Genomic DNA, 17954 nt, shown 5'->3' with positions numbered 1-17954 from the left:
TCTCTCCCTCTCTCTCTCTGTCTCTCTGTCTCTGTCTCTCTCTGTCTCTTTCTGTTCTCCCCCCTCCGGCTCCCTGTGTGTGTGTGTGTGTGTGTGTGTGCAGTCATACTTGTGTACGTGTCTGTCTGTCTGTCCAACATCTTCCCCAGTTACCCATCCCTTTTTTTGAGGCAGAAGCTCTGGCTGAAGCTGGAGCTGGCTGTTGGATCCACCTGTCTCTTTCCTGGCAGTCGTACTATAGACACAGGATACCACATCTGGTGTTCACATGGTGCGAGAGATTGAACCAGGTCCTCGTGTTTACCCAGTGAACATTTCACCCACTGTGTCATTTCGGAGGTTAGCCTATAGGGCCCGGCCAAGAGAAGGTGTGCAGGTTTTTCTGAGTCATACTGAAAACCTACTGTAGAGAAAGGGAAGAGTCAATGTCTGGTCTCTGGGGACTCTCCCGCCACCCCCAGCTGCCATTGCCACCTGAGTCCCCAGCTGTGCCTTCTGACAGAGATTAAACTTAGGCACTAAGAGGACACTGGCTTCAGCCCACTACAGGGCTGGGACTGTAGTCTGGGTCTTTTGAGATTGTGAAGTCTGGGCCTTCTTCTATCCCTGGTTCTTAGAGCCACCTAAATATCCCACTAGAACATAGCTGCTGGAGGTTTTCCTGTGCCCGTGGCCCTAAGAAAGTGAACGTGCAGACCTTAGCTATCCCCTCAGAGCAGACCAGAGCCTGCTTGGGGCCTGTGGGCCAGAGACGCAGCAATGAAAGGAATCTGAGCAATGGCAGCCAGGTTGGGGGTCCCCAGAGACCAGACATTTGACTTCCCTTTCTCTACAGTAGATTTTCTGATATGACTCAGAAAAACTTACATACCTCCTCTTGGCTGGGTCCTATGGGAAAACCTCCAAAATGACACAGTACAGTGTGGGACTCAGGTAGCTCTAGAGACATGAGAATGACCAAGCTCTCTTCCTCCACTACCCCTTAGACAAGCACCAGAACTTCTGTTCTTACAGGACACCAGAAAAACCTGGAAACTGCTCCCCCTCAGAGTACAGGGCTGCTCCCATTCCCCTAGGGGATGGATGGATGGATGGATGGATGGGGTGGAATGTGGGTGTAGCTGGAATGGAAGGTTCTGAATCTGGGCAGGGGAAGGGTCTCCATTCCTTCCACTTACATTCAGGTTAAACCCTGGGAAGCCCACCCCTTGACTCAGAGGCTGGCAGCTAATCCTTTGTTACCACAGCCCTGGGGAAAAGGCAGACACACTTGGCACACCAAGTAGCTAAAGGTAAGAAGAGATGTTTGCTGGAGGTGGGAATGCTGGCTTGTCCCTATCCTTGGGGCCTCATGGGAACTCCTCTCCTTTGAAATCTTTGATGGCTTACCTAAGAACTCTTGAGGCTTTCTGGGTTGGGAAACCCAACTATTGTCAAAAAGCCAGACCAGAGTCTGTAATGGCTCAGGGTTGTAATCCTAGCCACTTAGGAGGTAGAAGCAGGAGGATTGCCACAAGTTTGAGTCCAGCCTGGTCTACATAGTAAATTCCAAGCCAGAGATAGATGATAGATAGATAGATAGATAGATAGATAGATAGATAGATAGACAGACCCAAACAAAACAAAATGAAAATGAAAAAGAGAAAGAAAAATCAGTGAAGCAAAGAGGAAACAGGATTGGGGGGGGGGGAGGTAAGGTGGGGAAGCCAGGCCAGGCCAATGTCACTATACTGCACTCTTGACTGAGGCCTGGGAGAAGCAGGCAGGGAAAGGAAGAGATTGTCCTAGTCTTTTGGTATAGACATGTCCCCTCCTTACCTACTGATAGTCTCCTCATCCTGAGGGGCCAAATGATGAGGACTAGAGAAGAAGAAGAGCAAGAGAAGATGGGAAGAAAGCCATTGGGATCCCTATGATCCAGCAGCTGCTTCTGGTCCTTAGAGTTCATATACTTGCCTCCAAAGATCAGGGAAGTACTATGATGGGCCTTAGGAATAAGCAGATACACAAATGCCCAAACAAAAAGCAAAATCAAATCTGTGGATAGTTGGCTGGAAAAAAAAAGAAATCAAAAGATGAATATGAGTAGAAATGGGTGGGATGGATGGATGGGTGTGTGGGTGGGTGGATGGGTGGATGGATGGGTAGATGGATGGATGGATGGGTAGATGGTGGGTGGATGGATGGGTAGATGGATGGATGGATGGGTAGATGGTGGGTGGATGGATGGATAGATGGATGAATAGATGGATGCATAGATGGATTGGTAGATACATGAATGGATGGATGCATGGATGGATGGATTCCTAAACATATGAATAACTGATAAAAAGTAATTGGAAAAGGAGGATAGGAGAGAGAGAGACTAGAGAGAGGGAGGAGAGAGGAAGGAGAGATACAGACAGTTTGTAGGTGAGTGATGACTTACAAAGGTTTGCTAAAGGAGACTTGGCATTTGACTGTTCCTACAAAGCCCTAGCCTGTGGAACTTGCTGCTTCCTCCCACCCTGCTATCACCATCTTGAAGTGTCAATCTGCACCTAATACCTCAAGATGCTGACAGTACCTGGTGCTCTCCTGAGTCAGTATGGGCCTGCTCCAACACATCCCAGACCTTGGGCTGGTGGATGGATGATGGAGCTACACAGACGGACTGTAGGAAGATTGGATAGATTGCAGGTCCTGGAGTAAACCATTCTCAGTTGTCCTAAGTCGGGGAGGGGAAGCAGATTCAAGGGCTTCCATGTGTATGGGATAAAGAGCTGCCATTGTCTCTTCCAAGATGCTTTCCCTTTGACCTCACAGTTCATGCCTCCATCCTAGCACTTACTTTTCCCACAAGAGACATCTAGCTCAGACCTGCCTGTGTTTGTTAGTGCTAGTTCATCCCCACCTACTCCTGAGCACTACTGTGTACCTGGTGTTAAGCAGGGACCCATCATACAGACAGAACTGAGTTCTTGATCCACATTGTGGAGCTTGCAGTGTCATGGGAAAAGAGTAAGAAATCCATACAAATTTTGGGTGAATGACTCATAAGAGAATAAGCACAGGGGACTTAGCATGCCCAGAGGAGGGAGAGCCCCAGGCCATCCTGAAAGTGACCTCCTGCCTACCAGGTTGAGCAGGTTCCAGGTCTTGCTCAGAAGCACCCTCCCTGTCCACCACGTAGTCTTCAGTTTCCCTAAAAGAGCTGCAGAGCTGATCCAAGGAGATGAGGCTAAAAGCTGGGACTGTAACTCAGGAGGGAGAGTGCATGGCTCACATTCATGAAGCCCTAGGCTCTGTCCCCAGTGCTCAGAAGGTAGGAGAGGAAGGATCAGAAGTTCAAGGTCTTTCTCAGCTCCTTGGGAAGTTCAACGCTAGCCTGGGCTATGTCAAGCTCCAGCACTGACTTGGAGGAAGGGCCCAAGGGTCCAAAGAAAGGTGACGATTCCCTCACTCCCGAGGGTTCTCACTCTGATTCTACACTTGTGCCCACCCAAGGGCCTAACTACAGCCAAACACCTATCATCCTTCTGCAGCCTAGAAAAAGTCACCTCATGATGTTCCTCTGAAACTATGTGTCACACACAAACTCCAGAAGACTCCCAAGGACCAAAACAGAAGGACCTTTGTATTTTAAAAAAGCCTTGAAAGGAAAAGGAAGCAGGTCTGGCCTCCTCAGTCTTTCATTGTCTGTCTTATCTTGTCCTCCCTCTGGTCCTCCGTAAAGCCTGGTGGTTTGAATGCAGGGCCTAACAAGGATTAGGAAGCTGAGCTGTGGCTTCCAGAGAAGAGTCCTTATGGAACAGAGGCGGTTTCTGTAACTTCCCTTGGCTGTCTCAGGACAAATGCCAGGTTGCCCTGTCTGCCAGCCTCCACTGGGCTGCCTCTTCCCACGCCCACCCACAGCTGACCCTGGACTCCTCTCAAAGCCCTTTCAAGAGGAAGCTTGAAGCAAGTCCCCCTCCTGCAAGCCTTGATTCAGAGGGTGGAGCAGCCTCCTCCGCCTACTTCTGGTGGCCTGACTGCTTCTGACTCTGCCCCTAACCCTTCTGTCATAAAAGAGGAAATTCCTTAAAAGGAAAGGGCTCCCCTGCCTTCCTGGGAACTGAGAGTGGGAGGGGAGTGGCCACGGGGCCCATTTTCCTGCCTTTGGACAAGACTCTCCCTAGAAAGTCTTTTATGTATGTGTCTCTTAAAGGATGACAGACCAGACCCTTCAAACCATGGGACGAAGACACTTTGCGATCTTCCCCTGCCAAGCATCCCAAGCTCTATGACTATTTAGGTTTCAGGCAGTTCTCCTTTGAATCTAGCTTCAGTGTGCTAGAAGTGACAGCTTACTGTGCATGTGGAGTTGGGGAACTGGAGTTTTGGTCTTACTAAAAATGAGCTAAGTAGCTATCAGGACTGTGAGAGAAAGTCCGGGCCGATCTTAAAACATCTCTAGTTTTGACTTGGAGGCCACTGTTTCCTTTTAATCTGTTTTGTTTTCATTTATATTTTATTCTGCTTGGTTTTGAGACAAGGTGGTCTCACTCGGTAGCCCAAGCTGGCCAGGAACTCAAGATCCTCCCACTTTAGCATCCTGAGTGTTGGAATCTCAGGTATGCATCACCAGACCCAGAAATTGGGCTGATATTAAGCATAGATAATATAGTGTGTCTCCTTTTAGGAACTGAAAGGCTGGAAGTGTTAAAGGCAGGAGCTTCCAAAAGAAGATGCAGTCGGGCCTAAGGCTGCAACAAATCTCTTGCCTTACCACCCTGATTCCCAATGCCTTCCAGGTTTCCACGGTCAGTCCCCACAGCCACCAGGCAACTGGTAGGAATAAGTTCACAGCTATGCTGCTGGTTCTGAGTCGGTTTGGGCTCCTGACTCCACTTCCTGGGCCTGAGCTGTTGTCTTCACAGCTGTGCTCAGGGCCCTTATGAGAGCAAGGAGTTGGGGGTGGGAGGGGGCAGAGCTTGCAGGGCGGAGCCTGTGACTTCCGTTTTACTGAAATTAGTTTTGCTGTGTTTTGCTTGTTTTGTTTTAGTTTTTGAGTCAGAGTCTCTTATCCCAGGCTGGCCTTGATCTTATTTATATAGTCCAGGCTGACCTTGAACTTGTGACGATGCTCCACAGTCTTGAGTTTTGGGTTGCAGCCATGTTCCAACCAAGCCCAGCAAGGGACTTTTTCAGTGGGTAGATTTGGGTAGGTTACGCAACCTTTCCAATGAAGTTTCTGTGTTTCCAAAATAAGGCTGACTACCTAGAAGGATGGCTGAGGGTTAGAAATGGTAGCCCCAACAGGGCAGGTCACTCTTCCCTATAAAGGGACCCAGGCAAGGTTCTCCTCTGCTATAGGAGCCATTTGGAAGGTCTGAGAAGGGCGAGTGACCCATTCCCTCACTTGTGGAATGGCTGGGGAGGGCAAGGCTTGCCACCTTTGCCGCTGGCCCTCCTCCAGAGTCTATCCAGGTAGCTTGGAGCCTAGAAGTTCTATGATTATAGGGCTGTGTTCTGAAATTTGGACAAGGGCAGCCAAAATAATTAAAGACTTGGAAAACAGGACCTAAGAGGAAAGGGTTAAAGGTGCTAGGATTGTTTAGCCTGGAGAGGGGGTGGCTTAATGATACCCTTCTGACTGGGGCATCTTCCCTCTTTCCCTCTAGACTAACTGCAGCTAGAGGGACTGCAGTCGGACAGATAAGTGAAGGCCCTGTCACAGATAGCCCCACTCGACACAAATTGCACCGAACTGGAGGAGTGCAGGCTGGTGCAGGTGATTAGGGTCGAAAATGGATTTGGTAGGGTTTCCTCCTTGATATTTGGATTCTAGATCCTTATTTTTGCAGAATTGTGAGAGAGAGGAGAAAAGAGACTAAGAATGAAAGGTTTGGTGTTAACTTACGGTTCCAGAGGGAGATAGCTCATGGCGGTGAAAAAGGCATGGCCTCCGAGAGGGCTGACCCACTTGTCCACACCGGAAGTAGAGAAGAGAATAAGAGTTTTTTTTTTTTAAGTACAAACTGAACAGCTCTTAGGGGGTATGGAGAGGTTGGGGCAGCATCCCTAGCCCCAGGGAATCATAAGATGCCTCCCCCACCCCCACACCCAGGCTTAGCAATCACAAGGGGCCACAAGTCGAAGCATGGAGTCCCTGCCGGCTTGTCAGAGTCCTACCCTTCCTTCCTGGAACAGCAACCCGGGTGTAAGAAAGCAAAGGTACAAGGAAGGCTGGGGAGGAGGACATTTTGTCTTGAGCCTGTCAGTCAGCCAGAGCCCCGACTCAGCTCTCCCTTTATCATTACTGGTGCTTTTAAAGGAAAAGAACCAGCTACTGTTTTGGGTTTGGTCCATTCTCTTTACAGAACCTCCTATAGACCCAGCCCTGGTCACATAACTGCCTACTACAAAACACAGGTAAGGAATCAGAGGCCCAGAGATAGAAAGTACCCTCCCAAAGCCAGGACTCAGCGTAGAGCCATTCTGAACTTAACTCTTGGCCATGAGAGGACAGTACAAAAAAGGAGCTAAGAGCAAGAAGGTGAGCTGCTTCCCTCACTCACTGACCCCAAGAATGCTCCAAGCTTTTCCCCTGCACACTCCTATTAGGCTCTAATTCCTAGGGATGGAAGGGACAATCCCTGAAAGGCTTCTAGTGGGTGACAGGAATAGCTAGAAGTCTCACAATCAATAAATGGCATTACCATTATACATGACATGGTTTATTCTCCATTTTACATAAGAGGAACTAGACAGGTTAGGCAACAGGCCCAAGGTCAGTAGGCTAATAGCTAGCAGAACTGGGTTTGAACTCAGCATAATCCAGCCCTGGAACTTTCTCTTTAATCCTCTACACTCTGCTAGTAATTTTTCCTCCTGGCTGGGCATGCCAGGAGCTACTCTGTGAAGTGTCTAACATGTTTTTATATGCCTCCACATTCCTCCAGCTTCCCAATGTGTGTGTGTTGGGGGCGTGGGGAGTGGGCCTCCTCCAGCTGCCTCTCCACCCTAGAGAAGCCATTGAACCCCACCCACCCCACAGCTGCCCAGTGCCCCTCTGTCCAAGCTCAAGAGTATGTGGGTCCTCTTCCTCTGGCATCTGTGAGGTCAGCATCAGTGGCTGCCTGGGTATTTGCTCAGCTGGGGATACCGCCGTACCCAGGGTCAACCCTGGCATCAGAGCCACAAGCAAAAACATGACCCAGATACAGAGACAGAATTCCCCAGAAGACAAAGGGAACAGAGGAGCAGGTGAGCCACAGAGGCAAAGGCGGGAGTCACATGTCAGACACTGAGGCCAACTCCTCCTGAGTCATTGCCCAGCCAGAGGTTTGGTGGAGTGGGGTGGGGTGGGGTGGTGTGGTGTGGAATGGGGTGGGAGGGGCTGGGGGAGTGGGGGATGGGGGTAGAAATTTGGGTATGGAGATCAGAGCATGGGGGTATTCTCGTAGGAGATGAATGAAGGCTAGGTACCAGTTCTACTTCACCACTCCAGGAAAGGCCATATCTGCTTGAGCAAGAACGCTGGCGGCTTAGCTGAGGAAGGATGGGCGGCTGTGGGAGCCTCCTTCTCAGCCTGACCCTCCCTTTACACCTGCACTGCCTGCAGTTCCCAGGGAGCCCCGCCCTGAAGAGCTAACCCCACTGTCTCACAGGCTGTGTCCAGGCCTGTTCACCTACTTGGTGTCTTAGCTTCATGGATGTTTTGTCTAGCATGGCTTGACCTACCCGCCCCAATCCATGCCATATATAAGAGCTCTCTGTGTGCCCCACAGCTCCACCAAGCACCCCAGGAGCTGCTTGACAACATCGTACCATATCCCTGTGTTTTATTTTACCTCCCTTACCATGGATCACTATGGCCACAGGGTCTAACAGTGCCTAGCAAATAATAGGTGCTCATTAAACACTGCTGAGCTCATAGGTGGTTAACAGAGAACAAGAGCGAGTGCAGAGGGTCAGCGTCTCGTGAGACTGCCCTGAGCTGATGCCAGGCAAGAAAAAAATCAGGGTGCAAATGCTGGGGCGCTGACAGAGAAGGAAGGCTGTCACCCAAGTCTGTCTGAACAGGAACCAGGCTGAGGTACAAGGTTGGGTGGGATAGGGTGGCTTCTGCATAGAGGTAAGCTGGGTCTTAGGGCTGGGAACCAGAATCAAACTTCCCCTAACCTGAGAGTTTTGGGGGAAGCCAGAGAGAGATGACAAATGTCAGCCACACAGCCTGCCCATCCTGTCACAGGTGCATCACCAGCCTCTTCTGGGGGAGTCAACATCAGCATGGAGAGCGAGGGACAAACAGGCAAGAACGTAGAGCCTCAAAGGGGTCCCAAGCCCCTCTCCCTATTGTTTACCCCCCAAAATTGTCACCCCAGTGGACAAAGGACCATAGGGAAAAGGCAGTGAAGGTTCAAAGCAGAAGCTAGGCAGGTACACAATGGGGGAAAGAGTGTCAAGTACTGCACTCTCACCTGTAATCTTAGTACTGGAGAGGCTGAGGCAGGAGGACATCTGGAATAGAGAGAACAGTCTGGGCTAGACAGTGAGGAGACCCTATGTCTGAAAAACAGAAGGTGGAGGGACGAAATGGGAGGGGTAGGGGGAGCAACTGTAAAAGAAAAGAACTCAGCAGGAGGGATGAAGAAGAAGGGAGCAAAGGTGAAGCCAGAGCCTGACAGGGAGGGAGAGTGAGAGCACAGACCTCAGAATGTACTCCACAGCCTTCGAAGCCCTCCCCACCCCTTCGCAGGAACTCGAAACAGCCCCTCAAGGTGCAATTATCCTTTTCTTCCCCTTTATTTTATTTCACTTTTTATTACGGGAAACTTGAAAAACACACGAAGTAAACATAATGGTCTAATTGAGATCCCTTTGTGCCCGTCACCTGCTCCAGCGACAATCACACTGTGCCATTCTCGCTAGGATTTCACACACTCGATTTGTAGGCTTTTTTGACACAGCTTCTCTAAGAAAATTTGCATAGTAAAATGTACAAATATTAGCTGCGTGGTGCTGATAAGTGTTTATATCCCGGTGCCCACATCTCTGTCATAACATGGTACGTTACCATCTTACTGGGAAATTCCCTCTCATTCCTTCCCAGGTAATCCCACGGGCTACCACCATTCCAAACCTCCAACGATGAATTCACTTTGCTTTGCCTCCTCTAGATCTTGGAGTAAGCAGAATTCCACAGCAACCTTTCTCACGGGCTTGCTTTGTTTCTCAGCATCATGTCTTGGTGACTCACCGGTCTCATGCCGTAGCTTTTTATTCCTCTAGATGTAGACATTGGAATTCATCTCAAAGTTTTACTTTGAACATTTGGGTTGTTTCCAGCACATGGCTACTATGTATGAGGCTCCTGTAACACCTGTCTTTGTGGGCATGCTTTCATTTCTCCTGGGTAAATAAATACCCAGGAGTGGAGTCGCTGTGTCAAACAGTATGTATGTTTAACTGTAAAAGAAACAGTCAGATGGCCAGATGGTTCAGCAGGAAAAGCCACTTGCCACTAGGCCTGAGTTTGGTTCTTGAGACTTAGGTGGTGAAAAAAAGAAGAGTGACTTCTACATGTTGTCTTCTGACCTCTGCATGAACACTGTGGCACTTGTCAGTGCTCTTGAGCATGTTCTTGCTCATGCACGAATGCTTGTATGTATGTGTGTGCCCAACGCACAAATAAATGAGGAAGGACAGAAGAATGGAAGGATGGAAGGGAAGGAGGAAGAAAGAAAGAAGGGAGAGAAGGGGAAGGGAGGGAGGAAAGGAGAAAAGAGGGAGGAAGGGGAGGAAAGAAGGGGAGGGAAGAAGGGGAAAAGGAAGGGGTAGGGAAGAAGGGGGGAGGGAGGAGGAAAGGGGAAAAAAGGGAGGAAAGAGGAGGAGGGAGAAAGAATCCAAAACTTTTTCAGATGTGGCTGTGCTATGTGACATTCCCAACAGTGGTGTGTATGTATTCAGATTTTGTAGGCTGGAGGAGACCAGAAGAGGCCTCAGATCCCCTGGAACTGGGGTTATAGACAGTTGTGTCATCATGCAGGTGCTGGGGAGTGAGCCAGAGTCCTCTGCAAGAACAACTTGCCTTCTTTCATAACCACTGAGCCATCTCTCCAGCCCCTATAAGTGTTTCCAATGTACATGGTCTGTGGTGATCTCTCATAGTTGCCTAGCGACTAATGACATCACGCAGTGTTTCATGTGAATATTGTGCATAAGTTTCCCTTTGTGTGTGAGGACTCTCTTCAACTCTTTTACCAACTTTTAATAGGGTCACTTGCCTTTTTTAGGGGGTGCATATGTGATACATGTATAAGTTCATATGGGTGCACGCATGTGAATATGAGAACGTATGTGCCCATGTGTGCAAATGTGAAGGCCAAAGCCAGGGTCAGGTGTCTTCCTGGATCACGATTCAACTTCTTTTCTGAGACACGGTCTGTCTGTGACTGAGCCTCGAGCTCACTGATTGGCTGGATTGGCTGCTCAGTGAGCACTTGGGATCCTCTGGGCATCCTGGATCTGGGCATCTGGTGTTACAGCCAAGCATAGTCATGGCCAATCTTCACATGGGTGCTAGGAGTCCAAATGCAGGTCCTCACACTTAAGTGGTGAGCCCTCTAACTACAGAGCTATCACCACAGCTCCTTATGTGGCTTCTTGTGCTTCTTACTATTAATACTATCAATGCCTGACATTGACCCTAGAGTTTAACACATGCTAAATTTTACCACCAAGCTATGCTCCAGCCCCTGTCATTGAATAAAAGGACTTTGTTGTACATTTGAGTAGGAACAAGTCCTTTTCAAACATATGCTTTATAGATATTTCCTTTAAATATGTGGTCTGCCTATTTGCTTAATAGGATGCTTTTTAAGACTTATTAAAGTATACTTCACATAAGTTATATAAAAATTAAATAAGGCATACGTAAACCAATTTAAAGTGTGCCAATCAATGAGCCCTTGATAAATGTATGCACTAATGAGATGGACGATCCTTTGGGCTACTGCCAGGCTCTGGACATCACTGACCCGCTTTCTGACATTAGCTTTCCTAGACTGTCATATCAGTGGGTACTTATAGAATATCATCCTTTCTGCTTGGCCTCTTTCTCTGAGACAACATTTTGAAAGCCATCCACAATTTTGCTCTAAGTTCCTTTTCAATGTTCATCTTTGGATGAACTATGACTGATTTATCTATTCAACTCTTGATGGACATTTGGTCTTTGTTTCAGTTTGAAGTTGTTATACCTACTGCTATGAATAAGCTGGGCATAGTGGCTCATGCCTATAATTCAGCACTTGGAAAGCTGAGGCAGGAGGTTTGCCACAAACTAGGGTAGGTTACAGAATGAGCTCCAGGCCAGTCTGGGCTACAAAGCATAAACCTATCTCAAAAACAAAAAGAAAAGAAAATACAAGAAAAAAAAAGAAGGAAGGAAGCAAGGGAGGGAGGGATGGAAGGAAGGAGGGAGGAAGAAGAGAAGAATGGGGAAGAAAGAAAAGGAAAATGGAAAAAACATACTCTGAAGAAATTTCTTGGTTTTTTTCCTTTTTCTGTTCTCATGTGTGTAGAGTGTGCATGTGTGTATACACATTTGCATATTGTAGGCTCACATGTGTGGGTGTGAATGCACACGTGCTGTGTACGCGTGCATATCAAGGCCCAAGGATGATGACAGGAATCATCCTGTATCTGCTCCTCCATTTTATTCACTGAGGCAGGGTCTCTCAATCAGTCTCAGAGCTCTCAGACATGACTAGTCTCTCCCTAGTCAGATTGTTCAGGGATCCCTTGTCTCCACCTTCTAAGTCTGGAACTGCAGGCTGGCTAACACATCCACTCAGCATAAACATCAGTTCTGGGTATCCTGATGGACACACCAGTCCTCACACATTGCAGCAAACACTTAACCACCAAGCTGTCTTCCTGGCCCCCAGGACATGAGTCATATGAATGGATTCTTTGGTCATGTAACTGCCAGACTATTTTCCAGGGTGGCTGTACCATCTCCCATCCCTCCAAGAAGAGTTCTTGTTTCACATCTTGCTGACACAGGATCTAATCAGTCTTTTTCCACTGTAGCCCTCCTAGCCCTTGCATGGCACCCCAGTGTGATGGAGGTGCACGTTCATCTAGTGATGAATGATGTTTATACCTTTGGCCCAGTTCTTACAACATGCTGTTTGTTTTCTTATTGACGGAAAAGGAGGTACAAACATATATTCTAGACCCAAGCCTGTTGTTAGACACAGATTTTGCAAATGTTTCCAGTCCCAGTATGGCTTGCCTTTCTACTTTGAGAGCCGTGTCTTCTAAAAAGCAGATTTTCATTTTGATAAAGTCCAAAAGATTGATTGTCTTCCTTGTAAGAGTTATGCTTCCAATGTTTAAAAAAAAATGTAAACTTAGGTTTAAAAGACTTTAAGCATCGAACCAAGTTAACTCTTAGTTTTGGTACAAAATGAATTTTTTTTTTTACTATTCTCCACGGACATCCCATTTTTATAGGGCCATTTGTTAAATACTCTTATTGAACAAAAATTGTTATTTCCCCCATTAAATTATAGTGTCATCTTCATGAAAAACCCATTCTCTGTATTTATAAAAACCTATGCCTGGACTCCTTTGCTCTTCCGGCCATCTAAGTGACTTGTCTATGTTATAAAACACTGTCTTGGCTGTTGCAACCTTGCTGTAAGTCTTAAAATAAGAAATGAAGTCTCCCAAGCTTGCCCAACAAAGTCACAAGTCCAAAATGCATTTTATGACTCGGGGCAGGACTGCATTCCTTCTAGAAGGTTCTAACTGGGAATCTAATTGTTTTTCATTTTCCTGAGACAGGGCCTTGCACAACCCAGACTGCACTCAGACTTGCTGCATAGGCAAAGATGACCTCTAACTTCTCATATTCCTACCTCCACCTCCCAAGCGCTGGGGTTACAGTGTGTGCTGACACACCTGGCTCACAAGGTTCTGTGGATCAAACCCAGGTTTTGCTGCTAGTCAAATACTCTGCCTGTTGACCCACATATCCAGCCTGGGTTGTTGGTTTTTTTGTTGTTGGTGGTGGTGGTGGGGGGGGTATTTTTGTTTGTTTGTTTGTTTGTTTGCAAGACAGGATTTAGTCTGAAACTCATAGCAGCTCTCCTGCCTCAGCATCCCAAGTACTGGGATTCCAGGTCTAAATCATCACACCCAGCTAAGTTTCATTTATTTTTGGACAAAGATGTTCAATTATGTCTTTACCGCTTGCTCAGAGAGTTTCTTTTCTTCACAGAATGTTTTAAATTGAACTGACTAAATTCACTCAACTATGTACAGCACCAGTCCTTGTCTAGAATGTCCATTGTATGTCTACAGATCTGTCTGTCTATCTGCCAACCCAACACCATCTCAGCTTCTGTTTATTTAAGATCTTAAAGCAAACTCAGCACCCATCCTTAATTTTTTTTTCTTTTTTAGGTTTATTTTGGCTTTTTTATACTTCCATATATTTTTCAGAATGAATATACCAGAAAGCATCCCAGGAATTACATTATATCTATAGATTAATTTGTCAAAAATGATCTTCTCAATGTTTCCCCATTCAGTTTCTCTCTCCCCTTGCTTGGATCTTCTCCATTTCACTCAGCCATGTTTTTTCTGAGCACAGTATCTGCATATCTTTGTTGAAAACTTTCCTGACTGTTTCATTATATATAATACTCATAACAGATATATTCCCTGTGTCATCAATGGCTTTTCCGAACACTAGTACACATGAATACAGTTTATTTGTATATAATGACCTCATATTCTACAACCTTGCTAAAATCATGTATTAGTCCTAGTAAGATTTTTATCCACATAAATCATCACAACATGTTAATACACAGCTTCTTTTTTCTTAATCACTTATTTCTTTTTCTTGTCTTGTTCCTTAGGCTATGATCTCTATCATACTTTGTAACCATAGTAATGAAGGTGAACACCCTGGCAGTTTGTCCTGGGCTGTGAAGCATGTCTCAGGGGTTTTGCCTGTGATGGTGATTTTAGCTGGATTTTTTTAAAAATGAATACCTTTCATCAGACTGATTAAACTTTTGTAGCTTTCCAAAGTTTTCCCATGAGTGGCTGGAATTTTTTTTCCCAAATGATGTTTAAATACTTACTGATGTAACAACATCAGGATCCAGCTTAACCTGACTCCAGCCCCTGTGGTAGTAACTACCATTCTGTCTGCCAAGCAACCTTGGCGTCCATTCCATATGCTAGAAGATAAACAAAGTCATTAAGAGTCCACCCAAGCACTTGGTGCCAGGCCTAGATTGTTGCTCACCTGATGCGTGCCATGTTAATAGGTTTTGAGAAAAACCAGGTACATTTCCACTGGCTTCAGCCCTGCTATGTCCAGTTTGATATACAAACCCCTTCCTCCTGCCCTGAGTTTCAAGGATCCTCATTTGCTACTGCCCAAGGTACACTTTGATAAGTGTTTATAAGTCCCTGATATCTACACTGTGTGCAACTCCATCTTTCTGCAGGCTCTGCAAATCTGCTTTTCCCAGGAGGTTCCTACACACAGAGTCTTTCTTTCTAAAACAAATAGAAACACTTTCCACTTTGACTCTGTAAGGAAGGCAGGTTACAATAACTGCTCTACGAATTTAATTGAATGTAGACTGGTTACATGGACAATCTCCTGCTAAGGAAGGAGAGTCTTACTGGGTTGTTTTGGTTTGTTCTGTTTGGGACTTGTTGTTTTGATATGTTTGTTTTGTTTTTTGCTTTTCGTTGTTTTGTTTTGTTTGTCTTACTTTATTTTGGTGGGAAATACACATCAGTCCACATTCTGCCTCCTGACCTTCTCCTGGGATACTGATGTACAGCACCACTGTCTTTCGCGATGACGGGCAGCAGTGGAGAGCTGCACTCCCAGTCAGCCACTGGATCACAAGAAGTGGCCAAGATTCTAATGTGCATCCACTCTGATACTAAGCTACACGGTTGGTAGGTTAAGTGTATCAAATGGATTTTGTTCTGTTTTGTCTTTCATTCTAGGTTTGTTTGGGTTTTTTAATTTGTTTTTTTGTTTGATGTTTGTTTGGAGTTTTGGTTTGGTTTTTGTTGTTATTATTGTTGTTTTTGTTTGGTTTTTGGTTTTTGGGCTCTGTTGGAGATTGAACTCATGACTTCAATCATGCTGGGGTAAATGCTCTGCCCTGACCTATAGCCCCAATTCAAATGCACTCTTGACTTAGAATTTTCAACTTATGGTTGAGCTGGTGCATGAAACTCCATTTGTGGAGACTGGGGAGATGGCTCAGTTAGTGAAGTAGGTTTCTGAAGCTCAAAGGGCAATCACTGTAGCAGAATTGATGAGCTTCAAGTTCAGTGAGAGACCCTGCATCAGACAAGTCGATGAAATGTGATCAATTAAAGACATCTGACCTCCACACTCATACATGCACGCACACATACAAGTGAACACAACATACACTGAAACAGACCCATACAAATAAAAAGTGTTTAGACCCCATCATTTGTGTATTTTCGATTTAGTTTGAAATTAAATAATATAGCTTTGTTGAGTGTGGTGGTAGACCCTTTTAATCCCAGCACTCAAGAGGCAGAGGCAGACAAATCTCTGTGAGTTCAAGACCAGCCTGGCCTACAGAGTGAGTTCCAGGACAGCCAGGGCTTTATAGAGAGACCCTGTCTCAAAAAAACCAGCAACAACAAAAAACAGAGAGAGAGAAAGAGAAAGAGAGAGAGAGAGAGAGAGAGAGAGAGAGAGAGAGAGAGAGTACAAGTGATATTTCATAGCCATAAAAGGGCCAATGCATTACAGAATCACAATAATTACCAACATGTTCCAAAGCCTAATGATTATAATTATAATCTCTACCAAATCTAATCACAGGGCTTCAAAATATGAAGCAAAAACTGACATACTGAAGAGGAAAAAGACAAAAGCTAAAACAGAAAATTTAAAGTATCTTAAACTAAACAATGATGGTAAAGCATCAAGATTTGCTAAAGAGTGCTGGGTGGTAGTGGCACATGCCTTTAATCCCAGCACTTGGGAGGCAGAGGCAGCGGATTTCTGAGTTCGAGGCCAGCCTGATCTACAGAGTGAGTTCCAGAACAGCCAGGGCCACACAGAGAAACCCTGTCTCGAAAATTAAAAAAAAAAAAAAAAAAGATTTGCTAAAGAGCTTATAGATCTGGATTCAATTCTTTTGCTTTGATTGTTTGATTTTGCCTGTTGGGGAGTTTGAGATGGGGCTGTCGCTCTGTCACCTGGGATGCATTTGCACTCAGTATATAACACAAAGTGGCCCCCCTCAGGACTTCCAGAGTGCTGAGATCATGGCTATAAGCCAACACACTGTTCCATCTTGGAAACTTTGAGACTTTTTCTTTTATCCAGCATGCGACTTATTTTTGCTTCTTCGTGTCTGTTTTGTTTTTATTTTTGAGAATCTCATGTATGCCAGGACCACTATGTATCCTGAATTAGCTTGATCTGATCCTCTGCTCCTGCCTCCTAAGTGCTGGGTTATAGTCATGAGCTGGCACATCTCATTTTATATGGGGCTGAGGATCTAGTCCACAACTTTGTACATGTTGGTCAAACACTCTACCAACTGAGCTGTGTCCCCAACCCCACATGCATCATGGTGAGTGTTCCATGTACTCCCCGGGGAAATGAGTTGTTCTGCGTTATATTTCAGAAATATCAATTCAGTTGAGAAAGTGGGTAGTAGTATTCAGGTCTTCTGTATTCTGACTGAATTTGTGTCCAATTACACCATCAATTACCTCAAGAAGCATAAAATCTGCATCTGTAAATGTGAATTTCCCTATTTTTCTTCTCTTCATCCTGTCAGTTTTTGCTTCATGTATTTGAAGCTCTGTTATTAGATTTGGTACAGATTATAATTATTATTATTATTACGAGGCTTTGGAACATGTTGGTAATTATTGTGATTCTTTAATGCGTTGACCCTTTATGGCTATGAAATATCACTTTCGCTCTGTCTTGAAATCTATTTCATCAGATACAAATATAGTAACTGCAGCTTTCTTGATGAATTCTGTTTGAGTGGTAGATCCAGAAGGGAAGGAGAGGGAAGGGGGAGGGGAAAGAAGAGAGGAAGAATTTTAAGGACAAGCTAGAGATGTGTGAGGGGTTTAGGCTAGCTACCCTCAGTCTCTGCAGGAAGTGGGTCAGAGGAATGCCTGCCTGCGCTGGTGAGCTTTCTCACATCCAGGTCCCCCAGCTTAGGGGAATGGTACCATATACTCAAAATGAGTGGGCCTTCCTCCTTGGTTAAATATCTTTGGAAATACATCATGGACACACTCAGAAGTATGCTCTAGCGATCTCCTAGGCACATCTCAATGTAGTCAGGTTGGCACACAACACTGTCATGGCATCTGGTCACAGGGATGCCTATGTTACTGTTTGACTGAGTAGCTGGATACCATGGTCAAGCGGAGCATACCCATAAACCAACACAAATGGCATGCCTCTTCCAACCTTTAACTTCCTGACTGCATTTAAAGTGTATCTCTGGTAGTCTATGCACAGTTAGTGTTGCTTCTATCTCCAGTTGGCTAACCCACACCTTTGAATTAAAGTGTTTAGTTCATCTATTTTGTACCATCCAACGTAATTTGATGTAGTTACTGATAAGTTTTCATTTAGGCCTACTGCTTCCTATTTCTTTGTTGCTGTTTTCTGTGTTTGTTTGGTTTTGTTCTTTATACCAGGTCTCATGTAGCCCCTGATTATCCTTGAACTCTGTGGTTTCTGACTCTTGCCTCTGCTTCTCAAGTGATGGGATTAGAGGTGTGTGACTGCCCCAGACCAGCTCTGTTCTAGCTAGCTGGCTGGCGTTAGGCGGGTCATCACCTGGTACACAATCCTTTCAAGCTGTTTCCTAACACTTCCAGCTCTATTGTTAAGCCAATCTGATGATGTTTTTATT

Source organism: Mastomys coucha, unplaced genomic scaffold (genome assembly GCF_008632895.1).
Source record: "Mastomys coucha isolate ucsf_1 unplaced genomic scaffold, UCSF_Mcou_1 pScaffold23, whole genome shotgun sequence".
Lineage (NCBI taxonomy): Eukaryota > Metazoa > Chordata > Mammalia > Rodentia > Muridae > Mastomys > Mastomys coucha.
Note: the sequence above shows the minus strand (reverse complement) of the source record.